The sequence below is a fragment of the Rattus norvegicus genome, chromosome 10 (assembly GCF_036323735.1).
Source record: "Rattus norvegicus strain BN/NHsdMcwi chromosome 10, GRCr8, whole genome shotgun sequence".
Classification (NCBI taxonomy): domain Eukaryota; kingdom Metazoa; phylum Chordata; class Mammalia; order Rodentia; family Muridae; genus Rattus; species Rattus norvegicus.
The window spans coordinates 75,053,308-75,068,335 of NC_086028.1; the positions used below are offsets into that span (position 1 = coordinate 75,053,308).

Below are 15,028 nucleotides of genomic sequence, written 5' to 3' on the forward strand. Positions count from 1 at the left end.
AAGATGGTCACAGGACAGGAAAGGACATGAACATAGCAGTGTATTCTGGAAAGTTCTCAATAAGGGTAAATTGCTATCTGATTTTTCTCTCCTTGCTTCTTTTCATTCTGGTCCTAGTTTTGGCCCAAATTCACCAGGTGGTAGCATTTCCCAGGTCTTAAGTATCAGGTTTCTGTCCGAAAGGTATATCCCAAGGTTACTGAAGATCATCAGAATAATTTTTTTTAATATCAAGGTCAATATGTGAAGAGAATGCAACCAGGAAATGGACACACAAAAGCAACGGAAAAGATGTCTCATCAAAGGCAGAAGAGAGTGATGTGTAGACGCGTCCACCCTGATAGAGTCCATGCAATGCTCAATGGGTGGATGGGGAGGAGTCTCCTTTATGGACTGAGAATGGTGACCACGATTGGCAGGTGATTAAAGATACGATGGAGTTATGTGACAGGAATGATGTTGAAGGAACAAAAACATGCCAGTGATGGAAGAAACACATGCCCCAAGAATCAAGTTTTGAAGCCGGAAGTCTACGTAGTTACGTGAAGCTTAGTGGTTACAGCAGCCCCGTCAACAATGACAATAAGAGAAAGAAGGAGATCATTGGTAAAGGGTAAAATAATCCAGGGAGCTGACTCTCTGGCTTGTGGGATGAGCCTAACTTCCCACGACCACACTTCACTGACCTCATAATGCCGAAAGACAAGATAAGGAAACTAAAGGTTAAAACAGTTTAGATAATGTGATCTGTGTGTGACAGATCCAGGGCACAGTTGATGTTTTTCTCAAGTCTGTGTTGAATGCCACACTTGACGTTTGCTCAGCCCATACACTGAGTGCAAGCAAAAGCCTTGAACTATGGTTGGGTGTCAGTTATACTAGATCTTCACTGAATTCATGCCACTGCATAGAAATATGCTTTAGCTTCTTGGACTAAAGGCTGAACACACTCTGCTAGTTACCGTGCAGTTCTAGACACTTCTCCCAAACTTCCTAAAAGGAGAGATGCAGACTTCCTCACTCCATGCCATGCTTGGCTCTTGATCTGGTTATTCTCCAGTAGACTACCACACTGGTGCCTAGAAGGCTCGCAGTAACTAACTGCCAAGCCCCTTGGTCCAAAGTTCCTTCACTCTGCTTGACCCCTGGGGGATATGAAGAACTGTTGACTGTTCTCTTCTGGAGAACTGTGTGCTTTTTCTTTTGGCTTCGGGACTGACTTGGCTCCCATCTTCCTTGACTGTTACCATCCTGGTCCTCCTCCTTTATCTTGCCTGCTTGTTCCTTGGAGGCTAGTCTTGAGGTCTAGAGACATCTCTAATTGCCTTTTAAACTTCTCCCTTTGGCAGCTATGCCAATGATTCAGGCTATGTATATGACCCTGAGGTGTATGTACTGATTAGATCTCTGCTCCAAGCTCCAGAGCCAGCTGTTTAGCAAGCAGTATCTCGATCCCAAGGAGATTAACAGATCAACATAAACAAAATGGAAAACATCTAGGCCTACTCTTCCCGCTCACCCAGACCACCATGTCCCTCATCTCAGGGGACATAGCACTACTGTCTTCCGGGGGGCTGGTCTCATGCCATCTTTTGGGTTACTTTCCACGAGGACTTCATCCACAAGGCATTTCAGTTTCCTAAGTGTCTCCCTGGTCAACAATCCTGAGTTACTACTGAGAACTGAGAACAGAGCTCTTGCTCACGGTGCTGAAGTCTGGTTGTAAAACTTCATGGTGTGCCAGGCAGAGAGCAGATGAGCTCTAGGTCTCAGTGAACTAAACAGATGAATAAACGATTCAATCTACACCTCGCTACTTCAGCCCGGTTTCTCTACACAAAGCTACTGTTATTTCTCAAATGGGCTGCCAATTTCCGAAGGGCACTTGGGGGAGGGGATTAAATGCACGTGAACATATTTAAGACAAATGATGCCCAGAGCATTGTAGGTTCTAAAAAAGAAAAGGTGGTTATTGTTTTCATGAACTGGAACAAAAGTAAATGCACTAGTAGTAGTAGTAGTAGTATCATTAGTAGTAGTATTTTGCATTGCTGGGCCTTGCCATGTGCTGGACACCCTGTGTACCACAGAGATACATGACCAGCTCAACATCTACTTAATTTTGTGACAGGGCTATTTCCATGCAATTCAGACATTATGAAAACCAATTAAAGACTAGAACAATGTGTAGGTCAGCTGAGATCCATCCGCATCACTAGTGTGAATGTGAAGTAACATGGCTGCCTTTGAAAGATATACAAAAAGGAGTTTCAAACAATCCAGAAATTCATCTCTTACATATGTATTTAGGAGAAATGAAATCGCATAGCTTCAAAAACTTGCACTTCAGCCCTCATTGGAGGAGTGTGCCTAGTAGTCAAAAAGATACATGCTGGGCCAGATTCTGTTGCTTGGGTAGCTGTTCGATCTTTGCCAAGGTCATTTCTCTCTAGATTTTGGTTTCTTATCAACACAATTAAACTTTTGAACTTAATGGCCTTTGGACCACTTTCTGCTCTGTCATCTTCAGTGTGAAACTCGGAAGTAGTTAATTATTTCTCTTGACCCCATGTCTATCTGCTCTACTCAAATGTCAGTGCGCAGAGATTCGGCTCTCCCTGTGGCTCTGCGACCATCTCTGACTTCTATAGTAAAGGCAATAGTAATTGCTATCAGTACTCCCACTCTGTCTAATGTTCACATTAATGTCCCTGTCACTTACACCACAGGCATGATGACAGAGGGCACATTACAACAGTTCCATCAGGAAAGCCACATTATACTTCCTACTTTATGTGTGAGAACAACGTCTACATGGCATACACATGGTCCCATCCAAGTCTAGACACGTAGTCAAAACCTGCATGGCCCAGCACCATGAGTTTGTTTTCTATGGAAAATCTGACAGGGGAAGCAGAGCCTTTTCCAGGGTTTTATCTTGCCAGCTTTTAAATCTGTGACAGCATTCAAGGTTGAGTCAGAAATACAGCTTAGCTGAGTTAATTCTTGGGAGAAAGCAACATAGAATTCTCATTATACAGATGAGGCTGTGTAGATGCAAAGAGTTATTTGACTTGGTCATGGTTCCTGACGCACACACACACAAATATATATTTGTGTGTGTGCCTATATATATATATATATATATATATGTCTCTCTCTATATATACATATATACATATATATGTGGGTGTGTGTGCACACACATGTATATGCACATATATGTGTATACATACTAATATATACTATACTAAATACTAATATACACATAAATAATGGAAACATGCACACATATTTATGCATGTGTATGCATTTTATGCAGTAGACAAAAGTGAAAGAAACCATGGTAATGTATAGAGTGGAATACTAAGTACATCTATAGCAACTGACATAGAAAACTCTTGAGGACATATTATTATGTGTATGTATGTGCATGCGTGTACATGTTTATATGGGTATGCATCTGTGTGTATGTATGTGTGTATGTGTGCCTATGCACGTGGAGGCTGGAGGTCGATATTGCTTCTCTACTTTAGAAGGGCAACCAGGGCTCATGTTTGTCTCTTTGGTCCAGGAGGAAGGCCATCTTTGAGTTGGAGACTCCCCAGGAGTCTCCTCTGTGGAGACTTACCACATACTTTAACCAAAGAACAGACTCCAGAATCATATGCATAACTTTCCCTGTGTTGGTTTTTTTTTTTTTTGAAGACTTCATGTTCCAATAAACAGGGCTAGCCTGCATTGTCATAGTGACGGCTTTAAATGCCAGGTTAATTATTATGTCACCATAACTACCTTATGTCAAGAAAACTTTGCATGAATGGATTTGTTTCTTGAGGCAAAGATGATTTCATCTGGAGTTAGCGGCTTGAGAGTGTTACCACACACTTAAGTGAAAATATATAGTCCCAGCCAGCATTTGCTCCGCTTAGACTCTGGGTTTCTCCCTCAGACTTAACACTTTCTTCCTGGCCTCTCAGGGCCACGCAACCAGAGCCGCCACTGATCCCTACCTTTCAAGGGCTCTCCAGATTTAATGGAATAAACTCAATGAGGCCCGCTGCTCGCATTTTATCATCTCCCCCCCCTGATAACTGCAAAGGTACTCTATAATTATGTTAGCTAGTACCTAATAACTTCAAGTGTCTCTCATCAGATTTTTTTTTCTGCTTTTGGCCTACATTATACATTGTCATTTAATCCTATAAATGAAAAAACAAAACAAAACAACAAAAACACAGAGCTATGAAGGTGTCAGTTAAATCAGAGCTGTAAAAAAAATAGTTACAATGCCCATTGTTTTGTTTCTTTTCTGACTTGGTCTTACTCCAGGATACATTTGTAGCAGGAATTTTTTTCCCCCCTCAGAAAACCAGCCCTCTTTCTTTCAACGGATCTTTTTCTTTCTCCCTATGTATGAATTTTGTCTGGAATATTTACTTTTAGGTACATCAAGTCGAGTGAAAAAGCAAAATACAATCACACTGGGGTGGGCGGGGAGAGAGGCTGTGAGCGGCCACCCAGCGGCTGTGTGTGGCTCCCTGGTTCCTTGTACACTGGGTTCAGTTAACCAGGGAGAAAGTGACTACTCCTCTCAGAGGCAGAGGCAAGAATATGTGGGGATGGGAAAGAAGCCGGGGGGGGGGGGGGGCTGGAGATCAGCAGGCACTCCAAAAGGGAAGGAAGAAAATGGATCTCCATTTAAGGTTGAGAGGCCAGCAGTAGGCCAGCAGCTAGGAAGCAGGGTGAGTGGGCCGGATGAATGGGCCCAGGGGCTAAGCCTGACTCTCAAAGAAGATGAGTGGACTTACCCCGCTCCTCAGAATGACCAGTCAGTTCCCTGCAGGCCGGGGGGGATATCCTCTCAGCTCCAGCCCAAGGCTGCTCAGCCAGTTCTGTTTAGAGTCTTCACCATGGTTCCCAAACAGGAACTGAGACTGGGCTCTTTATCTGCAAACACGGCTGCCAGGGTGGCAGGCCAGGGCGAATCACTCGGTCACCAAGAGTACAGGTGGCATACTTCTGCTAGGAGCGTCCTTAAGGGAGGTGAGGAGCCTGAGATTCTAGACTGGCAATTTCCACCCCTCTGCTTTTGGTTTCCTGGGAAATATGATGGGCCCAGTATTTTGTATGTAACCATGGGCAAAAATTCAAGGCAGATATCAGTAGACTCAGATTCTGTCTATACATTCCTTCATGCAGTTGAACTCCATTCATCATTCATTCAGCCTGCCTGTAATCATTTAGTGTGTATATGCACATGCTCTCGTGTGTGTGTGTGTGTGTGTGTGTGTGTGTGTGTGTGTGTGTGTGTTTGGTTGTATGAATGTAACTGGAGGCCAGAGGACAACTGTGATTGGCACTCCTCTGGGGTTGTCAGGCTTTCTTTTCTAGACACTGTTTCTCACTGACCTGGAACTTGCCAAGTAGGTTAAACTGGAGGGTTAGCAGTCTCTGGGGATGTGCCTATCTCTGTCTCCTGTCCCCCACCTCGTGGCTGGGCTTTCAACTGTATACTGTGTGCTAGCTAGTTTTACATGAGCTTGACACAAGCCAGAGTCACTTGGGAAGAGGGACTCCTGATTGAGCAAACGCTTCTGAAGATTCGTCTATAGGCAAGTCTGCAGTACATCTTCATTAACAGATGGGATGGGGGCAGCTCATTGACAGCAATGCTACCCCTGGGGAGACGGGTCTGGGTTCTATAAGGAAGCAGGTTGAGCAAGCCTCGAGATGCAAGCCAGTAAACTGCATTTCTCCATGGTCTATTTCAGTTCCTGCCTCCAGGTTCCTGCCCTATTTGAGTTCTCTGACTTCCCTCAGTGATGTTCCGTTAGCTGGAAGTGTAAGACAAAACGTTACTCCCCACCTCGCTGAGTTTGGTCATGGTGTTTTTATCACAGCGATAGAAACCCCAAACCCCAAGTAACCATGCTATCACAAGAGGCTGTTAAAACGTAGGCCTTTGAATTGGAAAGCAAGCACTTCGTTGACCGAGCTATCTCCTCAGTCCAATTTATATTTACCGAGTGCTATAACAGATCATGTTGAACTCGTGAAGGCCTCCAGTAGAGAAGGCAGGCACCCATGAGAAAAATCCCAAGAATCAACATGTATCACACATGGTGATGCACAACTGAAGAAAGCTCTCCACACAGTGAAAGCACTTGGCAGCAGGAGTGTGTAGAGAGAAGACGCAATCTGATAAGTCAGAAATGCTTTCTGGCAACTGAATAAAACAGAAAAATGAGAAAGCCACATTTCAGGGAGGAAGAAAGTGGCATGTGCGAAGGCTCTTGGCTGAGAAAGACAGTGGGTATGGAATGTATGGAGGGGGAAAAAATCCCAGTGGTTAGAGCCTGGAAGGAGAAGGAAGAGACAATGTGGGAGTGGATCACTAGTCACTGGCCAGCTCATTTTTTGTGTATGTTAGATAACAGGAACGAAATCGGCCAATGGCATCGTTGTTGTGTGATTTGTCTTGGGGAGAGATTTTAATTTACTCCAAGTAGAGTGTTGTCAGATTAAAGAAACGAATCACAATCCAGGTTGACCAACCAATGAGTTACAAATGCTCATTACAGAAGCCTGGATAGTGTTATATTCAGGAGCATTGGTAACACATAGGTACCTGCAGTGCCTCAAAGTTCCACCCCAGCATGAAAAATGACCTAAGAGCGTTGACTCAGTACAGTCCTAACCCCAGTCAACCTTCAACCTCCTGCATATGCTAGCAGCACTTTCCCAACTCCCAGACAATTATGTGCAGTTAGGACTGCTAGCAGCTAGTGCTGTGGGTTGACCTGATGCTGTTTGAATTTTGATGTTAATTCTGTTTCCACAAGAGAGGTGGCCCCTTGGACCAGCGGTCAACCACATACTCAGGTGATCCCATGTAAAACTTCTCCCCCATTTACTGGTCAATAAAGGCTAGAGCCTGTGATTGGGCAGTAGAGGGGAAGGTGGAACGGGAGGCCTTTGAGAGTGGGGGCAGGGAGAAAGAGTATGAGAAGGGAAAGAGAGAGGACAGAAGAGGAGGAGAAGGAAGCCATGATAGACCAGAACCACGTGGCCAGGAGAAACTACAAGTAACAAAGGGTCTCACAGCTGGGGAATAAGTTAGTATAGTACTAGATCTGCCCAATCTAGGATTATTGCTTATAAATAAAATAACTGGATTGTGTGGTTTTTGTACAGGATTATTGGGGGTCAGAAATTGCTGCAACCTATAAGAATGGGGGTGAAGACGCTCATGGTGGCTAGATTGCAAGGCGAACATCTGACAACTGTATTGGCCATCCTCAGTCTACTAGAGAATGCTGATGGGCCCTGTCTTAGAAGAATCACGTGTTAGAATCACCAGGGCTGCTTTGCTTTCAAAATAGTAATGGCCATACCATGCTTGGAGGGAACCCTTGTGATGTTAATAAGGACACTGTTGAAGTAAAGCTCCACAAACGAATCAAACTCTACCACCATTGGGCAAGGATCATGGCATCATTGTAAGGAGAATTCTGTACCACTGTTTGGGCCCACAATTCTTCATCTTCCCTAAGGGGGACCAGATGGATGGCCCCGCATTGTACTCTGATATTAACAATTCCCAAAAAGTGGCTTCTGCTTAGTTGATATGGACCGTGATAAACACTGTACATGCATTCTTTGATTTCAGATTGTTGTCTATGAGGCCCAACGACACGTATTTCAGGTCTCTCTCTTCATGATTCATGATAAAATTGTAAGTCCGACTTCTGTGAGGTTATGTATGAGCACATGGCTGGCTCTCTCAATCCACAGTGAGGGAAAGCAAATGCAGTATGTTTGTGCAGAATGATTTCATCGCCAGTGTATGTGAGCTCAGTCTCCCTTCCATTCATCTGTGCCAATCCTGGGTGTGTACATCTGTCTAAATCAGTAATGTTAATCAGAGGTAGCTTTGGCATCCCAGAGAACATGGAAAATCGGTAGATAATTTTGGTTGTTACAAATGGAAGAAGAGATACTTGCAGCCTCTGGTCAGCCGGATTGAGTGACTCTACTCACCGTCCTACAATGTACGACAGCATCTAGAACAAAGCATCACCTGGCGCAGTAGTTACCAAGTACACCTGGTCTAGACGGAGCCTCTATCGAACCGTATCTCTGAGTGATCACAGCATACAACTCCCTCTGCTGCCTTGCTCTGAATGTGAACTTGAGCAAGAGGCAAACTTTTGCCTGAGCCATTTGAGATACATGTTACTGTAGTGTAACCTCACCAGCCCTGACTAAATCAGAGGTAACACAAAGATTGTCCTCATTTCACAAGTCTGGAATCTAGAACTCAAAGACTCCAAGTGAGTTCTACACAGGCAGAGATGAGATGGTTACCCAGATCTCCTGAACCCTAAACCATAGGTAAGCACTTCAGGGTCCTGTTCATACACCTGGGGAAGAATTACCTTTCCCAGGAGCTTCTGAACCTGTCACCAGGGTCACCTATAACATTATTTTTATCTATCTAATTGTTGACCATTGGGAGAGTTCAGAAAGATGTTGAGAAACAGGTTTGCCTTATGAAGCAAGATTAAAATCTCAACCTTGTGAAATGTTGCCTTGCCTCCAGTATTTTCTTGTGCCCACACACACAAACACACTTTCCCCTGGTTCTAATTGTAGCGATGACCTGGGGACATGACATCTTCAGCAAAACTATGATGATTAGCTTTTATACACTGATTGGGCCTCTTAGAGTTTGGCTCCAAATATCGGTTCACCCAGGAGTACCTGTGGACCTAGTTGCTTTACCACTCTGTCAGTCATTTGCAAAATTAGATGGAGCTGTGACATTCTTTCCATAGGGTTGTCAGAGGCATTCCGATGACCTGATATTGCAGTCATTGTTACACCATGAGGGTTCTACAAAGAATTACTAATCAAGCTTTCAGAGAGAGTGTGGGGTGATGGAAAGAAACATTAGGAAAAAAGAGGGAAATATTACTCATTGTCCTAAGTCTGTCATCAAAGCGCTGTGACAGTGTGGTAGTAGTCCATGTATTTGATGGTAGGTAAGTAGAGGAGTTCAGAGAAACCCACCAAAAAGCAATACTACTTAGGCCCTGTCTTAGAGAACATTACCAAAGGTGTGGCCAGGTATGAGCTTCCAGAAGAAATGTAACATGGGCACAGTGCAAGGACATGTTCGGCTGATGTGGAGAGCAATTACTCTGGGGCAATGAGCTCAGATATGTGATAAGAAAAAAACAAAACAAAACACTAGTAAGCTCTTTGGAATGGTTAATGGAAAATTTTGACTGCAGCTTAGACTTGTCCTGACAAACTGCTTCAATACAGATCCATAATAGTGAGAAAACAGACCAGAGAACAGAAGCTGAGGAAGTAATAGCAGGCAAGAAACAGTCATCCTGAGTTTACTCTGGTCTTACCTAAGAAGAGCAGCCTGTGGAAAATTCAGTGTTGCAACGAGACCTGAAAACCAGTGAGAATCTAACAGCAATAAGTATGTGAAAATCACCAAAGGCATGTGTGAGCTCCTGGGGTATGGAGAGAGCTGTTCTGATAACATTTGATCCCATCAAGCAAGAGGGCAGGATTTCTAGTCTCTACTTATCCCGACAGTTCTTTGACATCTTGAGTTCTTGTTAGATTTGGGGAAGTCACGCCAGTACCCATGACCCTCCCCATTGACTGCCAAGTTCTGTGACCCAAGTCCAATCAACTAGCTGGCTCTAGGGTCTTTTCAAAATGTATCCATGCTCTGTCAAGGCTTCCAAAGTGAGGGGAAACCAACATCTCCCAAACGTCACCCAGCAAGCCAAGTACTTGATCCCTGAGGTAAAGACACAGAGAACACTGATTCCTGAATTTACTTTTAGCCATTTGCTTTGGTGAAAGTCCAGATGAACACGCAAAGCCAAATATTCACATGACGATGATGTTGCTGCAGGAACAGCCAGGGAGGGGAGTGGTACTTGAACTAATCTCTCAGCCCATCTTTCTTCAGTGGGTTCTTGGAACAATGTTTCCTGCTTCTATCCCTCAGGGAATTATTAATAACCGTTGTTGAACTTAGTCCCAATGGCATTTCAGATATTCTCAAGCATCCACCTCTCAATTTTCTTTGGGGTCCCTATTAAACCCTAAGGAGAGGGGTTTGCAGGATTGGATAACCTTCAACATGTGTGTATGTATGTATGTATGTATGTATGTATGTATGTATGTATGTATGTGTTTAGGAAAAGCCAGTGTCATCATTCCTAACTGAGAAGATGAGCATATTAGGATATAAAAATTCAAAAAACTTGCCCAAGACTTCTGATTAAGTGATCATCATTCCAGGATGAGAACTAGAGATTTGAGATTCAAATGCTGCCTATGTAAGCAGTTAGAAGAAAATGAACCCAGAGAATCCATTGGTGTGAACATTATCTGGCAACCACTTAGCCTACCAGCCCTTGGATGTGGAGTCAAAGGGATCCTGAAGATCATTCGATTCTAAAATCTTTGTCCTGAGTAAAGTGAATCGAGGTGCAGTGTTTATTCCTTTGGCACACACACCACAGTGGCTGTGTTCAGTTCATTCCAATGCTTGCACAAAGCTAGTCTCCCTCAGTGATATGCTGCAAGAAAGATAGAGTAGGTATCCATGGTCGTCACTTATTAAAGAAAAAGAGAGGGCTGGCAGTTGACAAGTTGGGCAGAGCTTCTGGGCACTCAGGCTCGAGAGCAGTGCCTAGTTCGGATTTCTCCTGTGTGATCTTGGGCAAGATAGCAGAGACAATCCGTAAAATGGGGGGAAGCAGTAACTTCGTTGTAGCATTTTATTGATAGCTAAATATGATAATATAAAGTTATGAGTGCCTAGTCAGATGTAGCATAATAACTTTGTATTATCAGTGTCTCAGCTTTACTACTGTTGACGCTTGAGCCCCAGCCTTCTTTGATTGTAGAGGTGGTAACATTCGCTATAGGATATTTAGAGCATCCTTGATAGCCCTTGAGCCTGTTGTCACAACTCTTACCTTATCCCGGAGTTGTGACAATCAGCTGTATGCTCAACTTAGACATCATTGAAACACCATACTAAAATGACCCATTTTCATGATTCTCACAGGATCAAGAGATTTCTCAGGAGGAGAAATCATCTCTTTTCTCATCTTCAGACCCTGGCCCCTCATCTATCTGAATGAAGCGGTCTAAATTCATCTTTAGCGAGTGAGTTTGAAATGAAGCTGGAGGCACACACATACACTTATTTTTTTTGGCTCTGCAGGTGACTCAGAAGCCATTGTGGGGAGATTTATAGCACCTCTCCTGCTCTTTTGCCATTCCCCTCCCTCCTGCAAACATTAATTGCCACTTAGTGAAACAGCAACATCTGTTGCCAGGAGCCCATAGAATCGAAAGGCTCTGCCAAGGGCTACAGGGATAGCACAATTATTTGTCAGTTATTTCTTTGGCTTGCCATGCAAATCATAAGCTTCTCCATTAATCTTAAGGACACTGGTACCAGGGAGCTCCGAGTTTGAACACCTGTACTCTTCTACCTGCGAGGGAATGCAAATCGCGCGCGCGCGTGTGTGCATGTGTGTGTGTGTGTGTGTGTGTGTGTGTGTGTGTGTGTGTGTTGGGAGGGTTTGTCTGTGTGTAGTGTGTGTACAGGGGAGACTACCATGGGTCTTCCTCCAGTGCTCTCCACCTTATATTTTAAGGCAGAGTCTCTCACTGAACCCGAAGTACCCACATCAAGTGGCTCGCAAGGACCTGCAACTTTACCTGTAGCATTTGATGCCCTCTTCTGGCTTCCACGGGCACTCACATATGTGGGCATACATGCACATGAGCACATATGCACACACTAACACACGCCCTGTATACTTAAATAACTATAAATCTTTTTAAGAAAGAATCTCTAAATACCAAACAAAGTGACCCTCAGTTCACATAAAAGGTGGCGGTGGCCACAGGAGCACCAGAAACAAGTTCTACCAAGAAGAGAAACATTTTTAAAACAAAACAGAGAAAAAACAAACAAACCAAAAAACCAAAGATAGTTCCTAAGATGTTACTTTTTTTCTGTCATAGTAATAAATATAACTGTAGGTGGGCCTTACTGCTCTGGAGTGAGTGGGAAAGGGAAACAGGTTTTGCCAAGGTATACATTAGTGGCCCCGGAGATCTGAGGGGGACCATGTATAAAGTCCATTTCTTTGTTCCTCAAGTACAACAAGAAGGGTGGCAGAGAGCCAAGTTGTCCGACATCTTCAGTGGATGCTGGCTCTTCGACTTTCCCTCTGTGACCTCGATCAAACTAAATCCCTCCTCTGGACCTCAGCCCTCTCATTTGTGAAGTGAGGCCCTTAGACCCAAGGCATGGTTTGCTAATTCACCCATTGTGTATTGAAGCAGAGAGAATTTGATGAGCCTGGCACAACGAGCTCACCCATTTCCTCTGCCAAAAGTAGGCCTCCTTTCCAACCGTTTCCTATATCTCCTTTGTGTCCTGATAAAGTCCCACATATCCTTGAAGGTCTTGTTCAGATATTACTCCTCTCTCTCTCTCTCTCTCTCTCTCTCTCTCTCCCTCCCTCCCTCCCTCCCTCTCTCTCTCTCTCTCTCTCTCTCTCTCTCTCTCTCTCTCTCTCTCTCTCTCTCTCTCTTTGTGTGAGCATGTGTGCATGTGTGCCTGTGTATTCACATACACACATATGCGTGCACATCTGACTTGCCCTGTTGATCCCACAGAACCAGTCACCACATCTCAGCTCTGTTCATCCTCCCTCTCATGCTTCTTGCTTTATTTTAGGCTGACATCAGTGTAGATGCCCCCCAGCCCATCCCCCCCAGAACCTAGGAGCAGGAGCTGCTCATTTCCATACCGTTAGTCTGGGACACAGGGTTTGGAACATCGCAGATGCCTGATTATGCCGGTTGAATTGCATCAATTTCTCCTTTCAGCAGATCCTACCTCTGCTGGGGAAATCAAGAGGGGAAAAAAACATTTTGATCTCACAGAGGACCTTGCCTTCATATGAACCTGGGACGAGTCCTGTGGTCCGTTCCTCAGCCAGCTTCTAAATGTCTACCGTGTACATTCCTACCGATGCTCGCTGTCTTCTGGGAGTCTGTCTTGCTCTGATTTGTAGACAGCTGCGGTCTTACTATGTCTACACGTGGCAGAGAGATCTCCCTGTTCTCCATTTCTACCCATGTGGCCCAATCTAAGCATTTCCCAAAGGCCAGACATCTTAGTGCCGTAAGAGAGGGAGTTAGAAATTGAACACCTGATGCAGGGGAGGAGTAGAGGATACATATATTTAGTCCCTACCGACAATGGGTATGGAGATTTCTCTGGAGAGTTCTATCTTCCTAATTCATGAGGTCCCAGCTACGATATAAAGCACACAGGTTGGCCGAACCGAGGGTTTGGGGATTGGACATGATAGATTATTTCTTTGAGATGAGACAGACTGCATAGACCTGAGGTTTTTGGTAGAAATCTGAATTTATCAATGTCTAAGGGCTACTATTAACCTGGCTGCCTTACTAGACGGTTGCAAAAATATTGGAATGGCTTTAGAACAGAGTATCAAGAGCTATCATCATAGACACAGATCACTATCAATGTGACATAAGACAAATATACAGTCCATTAGACACACACGTGTGTCACTTGGGTCACTGCACCTAAGTGTCACTCCTCTCTGTTATACACACGTGATACAATGGCTTGTCCACTGAGGGGAAGTGCTGTCTCCAACACAATAGGGCTTCATAGATGATGACCGAAGGGCCCAGTATGGACTCTTTTGATGACCTTACTTTTCACACTCGGCTGGGGTTCATCCCCTTTTCCGAGTTGCCTAGAGATAAGATGGAGGCGATTCAGAAGGCACCAGAACGTGAATAACTTTGGGGACTTGTTTCTACCTTCATTCTCATTGTACCGCAGAATGAGGACTGAGCGCTGAAGGGAATGGCTTCTTTGATCACATCATCAGCACATAAGGGCCTTCCTACATCTAATTTGTTCCGTGCTCTCTGCGTTTCTTGTCACCTTTTGTTGCTAGAACTCCATCTCTTTTTGATATCTTGCTACAGCCCCCAAACCACCCTCCCTCTTCTGCTCTTGATCCCACATGCCCCAGAGAGGTGTCTAAGTCAATCTCCACTTTAACGTTCTTCTAGGATGCTGTCCACAGGCTACAGCCCAAATATCTCAGCATAATGGGATTCCTCATGGCTTTCCCCACCTTCTCACCACACAACATTCATAATCAGAGCTACCCATACTCTCTCAGATGGACAGAGGAAGCCCATCAATCGCGACTCTGTCTCCTTCTCATTGGATTTTGCCTGGAGAATTTCCTCTCTTCTCATAAGGCTCAACTTCCCAACTTTTCTAAGAGGAGAGCAATATGTTTCAGATAAATGTGGAATGGGTTTAATCTTTTGCATTCGTAGATCCCATCACCAGGTGGTCCAGCACAGGACCCACCCTTAAACACTCCAGGGGCAGCCTGGATAATTCTGAACCTGACTGGTAGAATAAGAGATTGGGAAAGATGGCAGACACGGAATCTTAGCTACTATTCATTGTCCCCAACATAAACGATTTACTATCTGCTCGCTCAAGATTTTAAAACTTTGTTCAACAAGACATCAGTGAAGAATTAAAGCCAGAAAACTAAGCCTTTAAGTAACTTGTGATCTGATCCATCACTCCCTCCCCGTGTTCCTTAAGTGAAAGTCTCCGTTGTGTCCTGTTTGAGTAACAAGCCTCAGCATTTACATCAGAACCATTTTCTCGCCACTTAATCCACTACTCATAAAGACTCCTGGGGTGGAAAATTGGTACACAGAAAAATAGCATGTCACTTTTGAGTTGTGACAAGGTAAGAGTATCCAGCCATTATTGTACCCGTTCCAAGCCTGCTGGGCAAATTGCAAAATGGTTAGGAGCAGCTTGGCAGGTGTGGACACGTGGGCGAGCAGCAGTCCTCGTTCCTCTTAATCTCACGGGCAATGG

The 15,028-nt window shown here is 44.3% G+C and overlaps 1 protein-coding gene across 2 annotated transcripts in view; it reads right to left on the reverse strand.

The window, feature by feature from the left end:
* Positions 1-15,028, reverse strand: part of Ankfn1 (ankyrin-repeat and fibronectin type III domain containing 1) — a 388,671-nt gene that overhangs the window by 342,024 nt on the left and 31,619 nt on the right. Inside the window, exon 1 of one of the 2 annotated variants that reach the window (XM_039087381.2) lies at positions 4,812-5,451. The exons of the other annotated variant lie outside the window; for it this stretch is intronic. The gene's annotated coding sequence lies outside the window, so the exon portion shown is untranslated. Of the gene's footprint in view, positions 1-4,811; positions 5,452-15,028 lie in introns of those variants that run through there. 2 annotated transcript variants of the gene reach the window in all.